Genomic DNA, 12677 nt, shown 5'->3' with positions numbered 1-12677 from the left:
GAAACAATTTTCCAATTTAAGAAAAAGTTTTCAAAACTTTTGTATCACCTTGCTGAGATCCCTCATTCAAGTTTTGTTCATTGCCCAAATAATGTTCTTTAGACCAAAAGGATCTAATCCAGGATCATGCATTACAGCCAACCCTCATGTTTTTTTAATCTCCTTCGATTTGGAACGGTTTCCCAGTCTTTCTTGATTTTCATGCTGTTCACAATTTTGAAGGTTATAAACCGCTCATTTTGTAGAATATCCTGCAATTTGGGTGCATCTAATGTTTTCTGATGATTAGACCCAAGATAGGTATTTTTTAGCTGCAATTTCACAGAAATGATGTTGTGTTCTTAATGAATCCTATTTTGTGGTATACAATTTATCCCATTAGGTAACGTTAATAACTTAGATCACTTGATTAAAGGTGATGTCTGCTGGGGCACCTGGGTGGCTCAGTGGGTTAAGCATCTGACTTCAGCTCAGGTCATGATCTCACGGTTTGTGAGGTCAGGCCCCGCCTCGGGCTCTGTGCTGACAGCTCAGAGCCTGGAGCCTGCTTCAGATTCTGTGCCTCCCTCTCTCTCTGCTCCTCACCTGCCACAGTCTGTCTGTCTGTCTGTCTCTCTCAAAAATAAACAAACATTACAAAAAGTTAAAAGAAAAAAAAAAAGGTGATGTCTACCAAGTTTCTGTTTACTCCCTCCTTCCTTTGTAACTAATAAGTATTTGTGGGGAGATACTTTGGGACTGTGTAAAATCATGTTTCTGTTTGTTCCTGCTTTCACCCATTGGTTTTAGTATCCATTGAAGTTTCTCACCTAAATTAATTTTTACTGTGAGGATTGCCAAATACTGATATTCTGATTCAATATTTCTTCTACATTTTTTAGTTGGCATTTTACTATAAGAAAAAGAATTCATATACATTTATTTATACCAGAAATTCTTTTTTTATTCAATGGGTTATACTTCATTATTATCATCATTTATTTCAATACTCAGATTGTCCCCCATTTGCCACTGGGAGCCCTTTCAGATTGGCTTGCATGCCCTTTTGATGTGATCCAGTCAATCTTTGTGTATTTTTTTTTAATGTTTAAGTTTTTAAATTTTTTTTTTTTTTTTGAAAGACCGAGACAGAGCATAAGCAGGGGAGGGGCAGAGAGAGGGAGACACAGAATCTGAAGCAGGCTCCGGGCTCTGAGTTGTCAGCACAGAGCCGGACGTGGGACTGAAACTCATGGACTGTGAGATCATGATCTGAGCTGAAGTCACGCTCAACCGACTGAGCCACCCAGGCACCCGAGGGAGAGAGAGCACGCGCAACAGCTAGTGAGCACAAGTGGGGCAGGGGCAGAGACGGAGGGAGACACAGAAAGGTAAGCAGGCTCCAGACTCTGAGCTGCCAGCAGAGAGCCCGTTGTCGCAGGGCTCGAAGCCAGGAACTGCGAGATCATGACCTGAGCCCAAGTCGGCTGCTTAACTGACTGAGCCACCCAGCCGCCCCAGTGTACTTCTTTACTTTAAACAACAACACAGTAACAACTTTAACTTGAAATCATTATAAATTCACAGGAAGTTACAAAAATAGTACAGAATGTTCCTTTTTTTGACCCTTTACCCAATTTCCCCCAATGTTTACATCTTCCATAACTACATTATCAAAATTAGGTTATTTGCATTGATAGGATGCATGTATATAGTTTTATGTCATTTTGTCACCTGTACATATCCTTTTGCCATAAGATGCTAGAGGCTCATTTTATAATTTTCCTGCTCTAGTCCTAGAATCAGTCCTTTCTCTAAGGATCCTTAATTCCTTTTAGAGGAGAGTACTATTTCAAAACCATGTTCTGGGGCATCTTGGTGGCTTAGTCGCTTAAGTGTCTGACTCTTGATTTCGGTTCAGGTCATGATCTCACTGTGAGATGGAGCTCTGAGTCGGGCTGGGCACTGACAGCGTGGAGCCTGCTTGGGATTCTCTCTCTCCCTCTCTCTCTGCCCTTCCCCCGCTCACACTCACTCGCCTTCTCTCCTTCTCTCTCTCAAAATAAATAAGTAAACTTAAAAAAAAATTTTTTTTTAAATCTGTATGTCTCAAGCTCTCCTTATCTTCTCTAGCCACACTGCCCTTTTTAAGGTTTTAAAATCATGACAGAGGTCAAGTCAATGGGAGTGGAGTACGAGGTAGCTCTGGAGCAGCTGGGGCTTTCACAAGAAGGAATGTGTGAGCCACACCAAAGTCTTAAGAGTAGGGAGCTGGCAACATATGGAAGAACTGAGCAAATTAATAACTTTTAATATTGGGAGAAGGAATCAGCTTTTGCTATTGGGAGAAGAGGTACAAATATGGGACAAGACAAAAGCTAGAGTGAACACATGGTATTGGAATGGAAGTGGGGCTGTCAGTCTAAATAAACACATGGTTTTCAATAAAGATATACGCAAATAGAGATGTAGATGTGAGTGCACACACACATATACCTGTGCTTCCTTCATCTGTCCGCTGGAAGAGTCTAAGTACAGAAATACTCCAACAGCAGTGAGCTCACCTAGCACCCAGAATGTGCTTTTGTTGGTTTTTTCTTAAGTTTATTTATTTATTTTGAGAGAGGGAGAGGGAGAGAGCATGCACACATGTGCAAGCCAGGTTAAGCAAGAGACTCTTGATAGTTAAAATATCACCTTTACTTAGACAAAATCTGTTAATTTTTTTCCAGAAATATCTGCCAGCATACTATTAATAGGTACTTGTTATCATAGGCAAGGCCACACGTTGGAGTACTTGTTTTTTTTATAGAAGAAAAACAGTCATTCATCCAGAAGTTCCGTAACTTTTAAAAGTTCATTGTGACAAGATAGCCAGAAAACTTTTGTATGAAACTTTGTCTCACAAAGTATAAAACTCTTGTATACTCTAATGATCTTATTTTTATAAAATTTGCAGTGCTGTATGAAACTTTGTCTCACAAAGTATAAAATTCTGTTAACAATCTATTATCGTAAATATTAGTGTTGATGAAATGTTGTACTACCTTGCCCTCCTAAGGGTTTTTACTTCTTAGTTGTAAGAACTTGTTCTGTGAATGATGCAGTGAATGAATTTCAATTTGTAATGCTACACATGTAGTTCCAGAGGCAGTTTTATATTTCATTTAAAGTATCAGTGGTTAATGGGACGCTTGGGTGGCTCAGTCGGTTGAGCGACTGACTTGGGCTCAGGTCATGATCCATGGTCTGTGAGTTCGAGCCTCGAGTTAGGCTCTGTGCTGACAGCTCAGAGCCTGGAGCCTGCTTCTAATTCTGTGTCTCCCTCTCTCTGCCCCTCCCCCACTCATGCTCTGTCTCTCTCTGTCTCAGAAATAAATAAACATTTAAAAAATAAATAAATAAATAAAAAGTATCAGTGGTTACTATTAACAAAGGTTTTTTTTTTTAACTTGTTTTCATTAGTTTGCTGTTGAGAATGTATTTTCTTTAGTTATATATTTCTTCATTGTAATAGTATCTGACCATTTTATTCATTCATTCATTCATTAAAAGGGTAGTGTTTTATTTATTTTTAACGTTTATTTATTTATTTGTTTGTGAGAGTGAGAGAGCTCATGCGCATGAGGGCGAGGGGCAGAGAGAGAGGGGAAGACAGAATCTGAAGCCGGCTGTGTGCCGTCAGTGCTGAGCCCAACATGGAGCTCGAACTCACAAACCGTGAGATCATGACCTGAGCCGAAGTCGGATGCTTAACCAGTTGAACCACCCAGGTGCCCCGGTATACAACCGTTTTTAAACTGATCAGGCTAGAAAAAGTGAGTACTTTCTTTCAACTGTCTAGTAAACCTCTCTTACTGTAGAATTTATTTTGTTACTTATTTCTTCAACATTTCAATTATTTTTTCTGTTTGTCTTCCAAAGATACCAGCTATCAAGAAAATGCACTTTCGTTTTTTACCATCCTGTTTTTCATATATTTTAGCCATTAAAAAAAAAACCTTAGTAAGAAGAACTAGTGTTGCCCAGTGGTGTGTGAGTCGTTAAGAAAAATACCTTCTTTTGATGTTAAACTAACAAAACAAAAAAACTGAAACATAAAAGAGGCTTCCAAACATTTATCATTAAGTTTAATCGTAAACTTGGTAAAGTTTAATTGGTAAAAAGGAAAATTGGTAAAGTGCTGGAAAGAATTCAGGCAGGAGACATTATGCAAAGAATTATAGAGATTTGTTTCCGTATTCTTGGTGTTCAGGTTTTAAATATCTTTCTAGTTGTGGTGGCTTTGGTTTTGTCCAGTCATAGACATGGAATACAAATTCTGAAAAGCTCTGTGTTCTGGAACAATCCTGTGCCATAACTAACAAGGTTTAGGAGAAGAAATGGGATAGGATCAGACTGTGTAAAACCTACACGGCTTGCAGCCAGGACGCTAACAAGAGCAGTAACAATTCGAATAAAAATATCAACACTGCATCACAGACATTTGAATTTCTGCAGCCTTAAATCTTGAGGGTTGTGCTGTTTTCTCTGAGATTTAGGCCCACAAAGGCCTTTACTTCCATAACCTTCTTTATCATGTTTTTGTTTTTGTTTTTTTTTAACAAACGAAAAATGTCTTCTCATCTTTTTCATCTGAACTCGGAACCTCCCTTGATAGCTTAATAACATGAACAGTGTAGGGGTCTTTGAAGCTACTGTTTATATTTTAGGAAAGCATTTTGGCATGAATTTTGGCTTTTTTCATGTCTTATATTTCGAAGACTTTCTTTTTAATTTGAGAAAGCTTGCCTGTCATTTAAAAACATTAACAAGCTGGAAAAAATCATGTATTTTACTTAATATTCTAATCATTCCCTTCTGTCAATTGCATATGAGGTAATTGTTTTAGAAGTTCAGATTATAGCAGAACTATCATCTGTTATTAATGGTTATGAATGCAATTTAGTAGGCTTCAGGTAACTTTTAATTTTAGGGGGGTGATAGGATTAGCTTGCCATTGTTTTTAGCTTTATAATTTGGGCCATAAGAGCTTATAGAAGGAGCAGATAAGGGATTAACACTGCCATTTTCTATTCGTACAATTTGCATTTTAGTATTATCTTAAATCTGTGAATATATATATATTACATTTATCTTCGGGTAGTTTTGTTGAAGTATAGTCGATAATAAATTGTCCATGTTTAAGTTTTACAGTCTGGTAAGCTTTGGCATATGTTTACACCCCAAAATGGATTGTCTTAAATCTCCTTGGAAATCTTTCTACTGGGGAATTTAAAAGAATTTAGTAGGTCATATTTACCTATAATAAGGTAAGATGCCTATAAACTGTAGTATTTCACACTTCGGTGAAAGCTAACAAGAGTGCGATGTTACTGAAAACTCCTATATTGAACTTAAAATGTTTTAAGCTTAAATATGCAAAATTGTAATATCGTCTTCCTGCACCTTAGTGGATCATCTTATATATTCCAATTGAGTACATACAACTAACTTAGGAGATTTCTGAGGTCTGTTGGCGTCTTGTGGATACCTGGAGATACGGTACTAGGTCCTGGTATAGAGAGTAGATAGAATTATCAGCCATAGAAGTTGATCATTAAAATTAACTCCATGTGTGTGTTTGTGTTATTATCTTTTCCTTTTGAGTGTAGGAGAAATTATGGTGATTTGAGTTCAAGTTAAGGATGATTTAGGTTCAGTGTTTTTAGGTATTTTTTTTTTTTAAACCAGGGTTACTAACGTGTATCGGAATTGACAAGAAATTCTTATTTGTATTTGGGGTGTTGTTATTGCCAGAAATTGAGCAATATGTAGAGGAGTGATGAATGAAATGATAGTTGATAATCAGCCTTTGTAAACTCTAGATTTGCCTGTATGGTTTTCAGATTGTTTTAGCAATGCGACCTTTTGTCTGCCAAGTAATAATGTATGTACTACCAAAATGTAAAACAGACCAAAAAATAGTATATTAGATTCCCTTACGACTTGCTCCTCTTCTCTTTTATTTGTGGGGGAGTGAGTGTAGATACAGTAGATGAGAGAGAGCGAGAGAGAAGGAGGGAGGAAGGGAGAGGGAGATGGGACAGATACTTAATTTAAAAGGTTAAAATTTTTTTTCTAGTTGTTGAAGTGTTACTTAAAAAGTCCCCTCAGATGTGGAGAAGAAACATTGCTTCCTAGGTGAGGATGAAATATACCTTGCTTCTGTAGTTTCTGTTGAGAAAAATTTAAAAAAGAAAAATTTTTTTTTAACATTTATTCATTTTTGAGAGACAGAGACAGAGTGTGAGCGGGGGAGGGGCAGAGAGAGAGGGAGACCCAGAATCCGAAGCAGGCTCCGGGCTCTGAGCCGTCAGCACAGGGCCCGATGCGGGGCTCGAACTCAGGAACCGTGAGGTCATGACCTGAGCCGAAGTCGGACGCTCAACCGACTGAGCCACTCAGGCGCCCCTGTTGAGAAGAATATTTTACTTTTTCAGTAAAAGTATGGGGCCACTGAGTCTGCAGAGTTACATATATAATTAGAAGGAAAAGGGTGTATACTTTACAAACACTTTTTATTTTGTTCTTTTCTAGTAGTAGTTGTATGGGGAGTAGAAATAGCTGCTTCTGGTTAGAACTTCTGCTTCTGTTATGTAGCTAAATGGCTCTGTCCAAAAGCTTTTCTCCATTATCTACATTCCTTTTCACAGTGGGGGTTTTTATGAGAATTAAATGAGAAAGAAAGTGACTTCCCACGGCACAGAGTTGGTGCTCAATGTACATTGATGTCCTAATGTGATTTGTGGGTATATATTTTTGCCCTCTGATTTTCATGAGAGCTTGGTTTGTAAACTTTGTTATGCCTTCAGAAGTTTATTATTTAGATGTGATTAATATTTGACTGGAAAACTGAGGATATTATATGTGTCAGAATAATGATGTGATTGGAATATTTCCAATGATTGCTTTTATGTGGGATATAAAATGAAAGGTTTAGGGGTGCCTGGGTGACTTAGGTGGTTAAGCGTCTGACTTTGGCTCAGGCCATGATCTCACGGTTCGTGAGTTCGAGCCCTCGTCAGGCTCTGTGCTGACAGCTCAGAGCCTGGAGCCTGCTTCAGATTCTGTGCCTCCCTCTCTCTCTGGCCCTCACCCGCTAGGGCTCTGTCTCTCTCTCTCTCTCTCTCTCTCTCTCTCTCAAAAATAAATAAACATTAAAAAAAATAATAAAATAAATGAGAGATTTAAATGTCTATAGTTTAAAAAAATACTACTAGGAGCTAGTGACATACCAAATTCTAATAATAGGCAAGGATAAGTGTTGTGTTTGAAATTCCTTTCATTCCATCTCATTCACCCAGCAGTTCAGTTGTCCACTTCTCATCTAAGTTTAAGAGTTATAAGAAACGTATTTTTCTTCACCTGGGAAATGTGATACAGAGTATAAGGTTATATGACTTCACGTTACCCCTTCCCTGCCAGCATTTCAAACACAAGAATTTACAAGTGGAGGATGTTTTTGTAATAGAAAACCTTGGTTGAAATTTAGCAAACTTGAAGAGGAATTACTTATTTTTATCTTATGATGTAATAATTAGCACCTGAGTCAGGATGAGGGGGGTTCTGGAGTATAAAGTTCACCGGCCCCACACCCCTCATTCATGTTTTTCATGAAGTTTATACTACTTTTCTGTACAAGTTTTAAACAGAATTTTAAGGAAATCACATTTGTTTTTAATTACCTAATATGTATTTGAACATTAATTAGTAAGAAATGGGGTATATCAAATATGTTTCATTTGGGAACGTTTAAAATTTTGTTCTCGGGGTGCCTGGGTGGCTCAGTCGGTTAAGCGTCTGACTTCGGCTCAGGTCAAGATCTCGTAATTCATGGGTTTGAGCCCTGCGTGGAGCTCTGTGCTGACAGCTCAGAGCCTGGAGCCTGCTTCGGATTTTGTGTCTCCCTCTCTCTCCGCCCCATCCCTGCTCACATTCTGTCTCTCAAAAATGAACAAACATTAAAAAAAATTAAAAATCTTTTTCTCAAAGGAGCTCGGTGTCCTTCACATGCCCAACCTAGTTAAATGTGATAATAACCACAAAAATGTAAAATACTTAGGAGGAGGCTGGACAAGAAATATATAGAATATATGTAAATAATACTTTATTGTAGGAAAGAGAATTTAAGTTGATGGAGCAACCCACCTTGCTTTTTGGATGGAAAGTCCAGTCTTCCCAAATTAATCTGTTAACCACTATAAAAATTCCTGTTCAAGCTTTGGGTAGAAGCAACATTTATTTGAATTCCAGAGAGCTCTCAGGGAGAAAAAGAACATATGATTTGTAGGAGGCAGAACAGTGAAAAGTTTTAGCATTTAAAATAGGACATGTTTCAGTAGAAATAAGGAAAGCTAGAGGTAATAAATGAGTAACTTTTTTGAAATCTAAATTTGTTAAAGTGTGTTCTTTAGTACTTTATATCTTGAGCACTTAGTGAACACTTGGATTTTATACTATATTATCAGTTACAAAATGTACCTCAAAAAAATGTTAGAATTTAAGGGAAGAAAAGAACAAAACCACATAACTCCATGATCATATCACATTTCTATATTTACTTTGTTGCATTTCCAAAGTTTTTCATATGCGTACTCCCTTAAGTAGAATGATCATACATTCAATATATTCTGTGCTTTCTTTTAGCATTAATATTTTATATTAGTTTTTACATAATCTTTATAACCGTCATTTTTAATGGTTGCTTAATATAGCTCTAACAAGCCTTAATAAAATCTTAGTATTTCTTTACCAAATTTTTAGGTTGCTTTGAATTTCTTGCTATCAAAATGTTGCTCCTAACACTTATGTGTTGTAGGTCATCATTCCTAGATTTTAATTGGCTGAAATAAAATTTCAAGCTGTATAAAGTTGAAGATTGAAAACTACTTGGGAATAAAAAGAGTTTGTTAAGTGGATTACAATGTAAGTACATTCATAACAAAAAATAGGTATAGTGACTAGTCATTTTCAGATTTAACCTTTGTTTCACTTGGCTTTATAAACAATACATGATTAGTTGTCAGACTAGCCCTGTGATTTAGATGTTGTATTATACTGATGTTGAAAATGAAATTTAAAGAAGTAAAATAGTTTTCTTTATGGAACACATTGTTAGTAATGTAACTTTTTTTTTTTTTAATGTTTTTTAAATTTATTTTTGAGAGGCAGAGAGAGACAGAGCATGAGTGGGGGAGGGGCAGAGAGAGAGGGAGACACAGAATCTGAAGCAGTCTCTAGGCTCCGAGCTGTCAGCACAGAGCCCAACGCGGGGCTCAAACTCACGAACCATGAGATCATGACCTGAGCCGAAGCTGGATGCTTAACCAACTGAGCCACCCAGGCGCCCCAGTAATGGAACTGTTTTTGGTTCCATCTGTTAGCATCAAAGATGTGCTGATAGGCTTAGATGAAAAAGCCAAATATAAAGCACTTTATGCCCCTACATCTCTTGAATGTAATCTCTAAATGCAAAATATCTATTTGGGTGGTATTGAAAATTCTGGAAATAAAAATAACTAACATTTATTGAGTGATTGATGGATCAAATGGATAAGGTCTGTTTGGAGATGAAGCTTAAATTTTAATTTCACAACTTGTGGAAATGATCTATATTTAGGTTCTTGGTGGGTGGAAATCATATGGGCAGACTTCTAGTTATAAAATGAAGGAGATGGTTCTGTTTGTATAATTAACTAAACAATTGACTGGAAACAGAGATTTGGAGGATTGTTCTTAATCTTTGAGTGAAAATGTGACTCAAGTTGTTTTACCTTCTAGTAAAGAAGGCACTAGTAAACAAAACTTTACCTTCAAAATTTGAAAACTGTTGGCATAGCTCTATTGTTAGAGTGGCTTGACTCTCTCGCTTTCTCTGTGCATACATCCACAAAGATATAAATAAACATTGCTTTGTATTATTGGCCATTATCATCTCCAACATTTCTATTCTTAATAATACTAATTATTTTCTTTGTATATATTTGTTACCTTGAATGGGCGGAGTTTTTTTAGTGGGGCGTGTCCCAAAGTCTATGTATAGTACTTAATTTTGTGAGTAACAGATACGCAAAATATTTTTTAAGTTTGATTTATCTACAATCAGCATTAGAATAACAACTTTAATTTTATCTGCTAGTAGTTTTTCAACTGAATACCAGTGTTAAATTAGGAATAGGATTCAATCAGATGATGTATTAACTATCATGATAATTCAAAAAAATATTTTTTTAATGTTTATTAATTTTTGAGAGAGACAGAGCATGAATGGGGGAGGTGCAGAGAGAGAGGGAGACACAGAATCCGAAGCAGGCCCCAGGCTCCGAGCTGTCAGCACAGAGCTGGACATGGGGCTCAAACTCACGAACCGCGAGATCATGTCCTGAGCCACAGTCAGCCACTTAACCGACTGAGCCACCCAGGCGCCACAACTTTTCTGATATTTTGTAATGAGGAGGAAAGTAACTGATTTTCTGTTTTATTCCATAGGGAGTAGTAAAATACTATATATTCCTTGAGGAGGAAAACTTTATTTTTAGAAGAAAAGATATACAATTTTGATTTATAAACCAAAGTACAGTAATACAAGTACAATTTGATCTTAATTTTATTCATGTGTTTCTGAACAATATACTACGTTATGCATAGTACTTTGATTCATATCTTCCTATTGATTTAATATTTTTAGAAGAAAAAATTTAGAACTTAGTTAAAATACTAAAAATACTAATAATTACTGGGGCTCCTGGGTAGCTCAGTTGGTTAAGCGGCCTACTCTTGACTTGGGCTCAGGTCATGATCTCATAGTTTGTGAGATCGAGCCCCATGTTGGGCTCCTTGCTGACAACACAGAGCCTGCTTGGGATTCTCTCTCTTCTCTTTCTCTGTCCCTCCTCAGATCCCACTTTTTCTCTTTCTCTCTCAAAATAAATTTAAAAAACAAACTAGTAATTACTTGAAGGAGCATTGAACCCAATCCCAACCCTGCTATTTTCTAACTGTGCGATTCTGAGAAGTTCTCTAAGTTTAATTTCTTCAATTAAAAAAAATGATGTTAATAACACCTACTTCTACAGTCTACTTGGAAAATTCAGTGAATTACATGAAGTGATGTTATAGAAAGTGTTTGCCACCGTGTCTGGCACGCAAGCTGTCTGTATACAGTAGCTGCTTTATTAACACGGCATACTCACCATTAACTCTGCACTTAATATTTCAGTTAATTCTTTTTCTAAAGCATTGATCAAATCAACTTATGATTCTTTGCACAGTTTTAAAAAATTAAAATACGAAATTGTTCATGAGTGTCTCAGAGATTTCAGTCTCTTAGCACCAGGGCTGGGGCCAAGCTTAGGCCTGTGAGGCACTTTGCCATAGGCACAAAACTGAAGCGGGTGCCCCAAACCGACATTAATCAAGATAAATAATATTTTATCACAGTATTTAAAAAATGTAAAAAAAATGATGAACAAAATATAAACCTCAAAATTGTAAATAAAGTCAGGAACTGGAAGAATACTGTGCTGAGCCACATTGGTGTGTGAGGGTAAAAAGGGCTCTAGAAATCAGGAACCTGTTCAAATACAGAGACTTTGGAAAGACTTAAGATCCGGGTGCCTGGGTAGCTCAGTCAGTTTAATGTCCGTTTTTGATTTCTGCTCAGGTCATGAACCTAAGGTTGTGGGACCAAGCTCAGCATTGGGCTCTACGCTGAGCCTGGGGCCTGCTTAGGATTCTCTCTCCTTCTACCCCTCTCCCATGGTTCACGCGCTGTCTCTCTTTCTTAAATTAAAAAAAAAAAAAAAAGGCTTAGTATCAGTGGAAATTGTATTCTTTGTTCAAGGAGGTTCTCCTTCCCCCTACAATTCAGAGTTCAGATTTTAAATATGTTTTTGATATAATTACTCTTTTTTTTTTTTTTTTTTAACATTTATTTTTGAGATACACAGAGAGGGCACGAGCAGGTGAGGGACAGAGAGAAAGGGAGACATAGAATCTGAAGCAGGCTCCAAGCTCTGAGCTGTCAGCACAGAGCCCATCACCGGGCTCGGACTCACAAACCTTGAGAGCAGGACCTGAGCCGAAGTCTGTCACTTAACCAAATGAGCCACCCAGGCGCCCCATAATTGCTCATCTTTAAGTGTTCTAAATATGAATGTTACTGTTAGAAAAGTATTACTTCATTAATGTACCATATATATTGTTTTAAGGCAGTAGGGAGTTTTAAGAACTCATTTTATGGTAACTATAGGTAGTTGAAAATATATATAAGCAAATAGGAAAATTTCTCTTATGCTTCGTTAAGTTAGCTACTCAAGTTTATATAGTGAAGTTAATTTACAGGATGCAAAATGTGTGTGAGACACTTTCACCCAATATTCTTATTTCTTACTTTCCTCAATGCCTTTTTTTCTTTAAAGATTCTTTTTTGTTAGGTGACAGGATACATTTAGTTTATTTAATTTAATGTGACAGATCTTAGACTAAATATTGTAAAATAAGCATTAAGGATTTTACTCATCTGATGTTGATAAATGATAGCAGATCTATTAATATGACTTAGATTTTTCTAGGTGAGACAGAGGGTATAGTGTAAAAATAATATGGAGTATACTTAAGTTTCAGAAGTTTCTCCACGTGCATATGGGTGGCTTAAA

The 12677-nt window shown here is 36.8% G+C and overlaps 1 protein-coding gene across 4 annotated transcripts in view; it reads left to right on the top strand.

Annotated features, from left to right (window-relative positions):
* ROCK2 (Rho associated coiled-coil containing protein kinase 2) overlaps positions 1-12677 on the top strand; it is a 141826-nt gene that overhangs the window by 38268 nt on the left and 90881 nt on the right. Inside the window, exon 1 of one of the 4 annotated variants that reach the window (XM_047845186.1) lies at positions 3777-3797. The exons of 2 other annotated variants lie outside the window; for them this stretch is intronic. The gene's annotated coding sequence lies outside the window, so the exon portion shown is untranslated. Of the gene's footprint in view, positions 1-3776; positions 3798-8927; positions 8947-12677 lie in introns of those variants that run through there. One more of the 4 variants, XM_047845187.1, reaches the window with a different exon arrangement.

Source organism: Prionailurus viverrinus, unplaced genomic scaffold, assembly GCF_022837055.1.
Source record: "Prionailurus viverrinus isolate Anna unplaced genomic scaffold, UM_Priviv_1.0 scaffold_33, whole genome shotgun sequence".
NCBI classification, from domain to species: Eukaryota; Metazoa; Chordata; class Mammalia; order Carnivora; family Felidae; genus Prionailurus; species Prionailurus viverrinus.
This window is presented reverse-complemented; position numbering and strand designations above follow the sequence as displayed.